Genomic DNA, 2076 nt, shown 5'->3' on the forward strand with positions numbered 1-2076 from the left:
CATGGTAAGCATAGCATAGCATCGCACGGAGCAGAAAGGGAAGGGTATGCATGAAGCAACCAGCATCATGGCGATGCATCCCAAATGGTTACATCCAAACAATGCCTTATAGGTGTCAGATGTAACCACACAACCACAAACTCGCTAAGGGCGTCAAGCATGGTAAAGCCTAGAACTAGAGAGGCTAACATAAGCATAAAGCATAGGAGCAAGCAAAACATAGACATGCAAATAGGAACAATCCAAACCCTTTTGAAGTGGGCCTTGGTGTATGGACGATGACAAAGACCATAGGGTCTAGATCGGGTCTGAACCAATAGGCCAAAACACAAGAAAATGCAATAAAAGGAACAAAAGGGCTACAATAGCACAAGACATGACAAACATAGCCTAGGTCTAGGCACACAAACATGGAAGATAGTATAAAGCATGTAGAGAACATAGATCCAGGCACACAAGCATGTGAAAACATAGATCTAGACAAGTAGGCATAGAAACATACACATCAACATGTATAAGCCTAGTACATAAACATGGAAGAACATGAATCCAAGCATATAAGCATGTGAAAACAAGGATCTAACCATATAGCATGGAAATACACACATCAACACATAGATCTGAGTAAGGCATATCTAACAACATCAGGCAAGCATGTGAGCATGTAACCCTAACATCAACATAGAACAAAAAAGAGGAACAAAGCATAGGAAAATATGGCATAAAGCATAAAGCATGTAGATCAAGACAAATAACATGTAAACAAGCATGGAAGAACATGGATCTAAACTAAGAACATGCTAGGAGCAAGATAAAGTAAGGAACATGCTAAGGAAAGTAATAGATCATGTTATTAAGGCATAAAAGAGCAAGATAAATGCTAGAAAAAAATTTAGAAAGTTAGGGGTGTGGGTAGTAGCTAAAAAGCTACATCCACACCCCTAAAACCCAAATCCAAGGTGTAGAACCAAGGAGAAGAAGATTGAGTATAAGAACAATACTTTGTATTTTTGATGAAGAAGGAAGAATCAAGAGGCTTAGATGTGTTTTTTGTGTTTGAGAAAGAGGAAAAATGTGTAGAAAATGTCCAGGCAGAGAGCAGGACCAAGGGAGACTTTTTTTTTTTTTTTTTGGGGTCTGGGGGGTGCCTGGGGCCTTTTATAGCCCCGACACACTTTATGAGGTGACAACCCTTCAAGGGTTGCCACCTGTGAAGCTTCTAAAATGGGGTTGATCTTGACACTCTTGGAAATATATTAACTTACAGTTTCTAAAATGGTATGGAACTTGAAAATCCAATAGTTTGATCAAAAGTTATGGCTCCTGGAAGTTAGCGGTGCATCGATCGGTGCGTTAATCCGGTTTTCATGATATCTCAGCCATTCTAACTCCGATTTTGACCCATGAATAGTCGTTGCACTGAGAATTTGATAATCTTCACAATGACATTGGTTTCGGATCAAAATTAGGGTTTTTGAGGCCCACCAGGAGTCAACTCTAGGTCAAACTTGGTCAAAGTTTCCAAAAATCCTTGAGAAGCTTGGGTTTGATGTAAAACAATGAAAAGTGATACTTTGAGGGGATTTTGACTTTGTTTGACTTTCAGTTAACCCGGGGTTGACTAGGAGTGTTTTGGTCATTTTGGCTGAAAGAGGCACTTTGAGTGCTCCGATATCCGAATGGGTTGCGCCACATCATTCTAGATGTTCTTGCGGCCCCATGGAGAAAAAATAATATTTTTAGATTTTTCAAGGTTCGACACGCAAATAGAGGGCAGACAAAGTACGATATCAATACCAACCAAACACAAATAATGGAAAACTAAATCTTTTCTATCCTCCCACTATTTTCTTTCATCTCGCTTTTCCATCTCCTCAACCAAACAAAACCTAAGAGTAGAAGAGTGGAAAATGTTTAAAAGGAAAATTTTAACATGATTTAACTATCTCATTCAAGCTAAATGGTCTACACAAGTGAGTGATAGGTGAGGGATGAGAAAGAAACGGATGAATTTTTTATCTTATTTTTAAAACATTCATCTAAAGAGTTCGTTTTGAATTGTTTATGTGCTTAACA

Source organism: Quercus lobata, chromosome 2 (assembly GCF_001633185.2).
Source record: "Quercus lobata isolate SW786 chromosome 2, ValleyOak3.0 Primary Assembly, whole genome shotgun sequence".
NCBI lineage: Eukaryota > Viridiplantae > Streptophyta > Magnoliopsida > Fagales > Fagaceae > Quercus > Quercus lobata.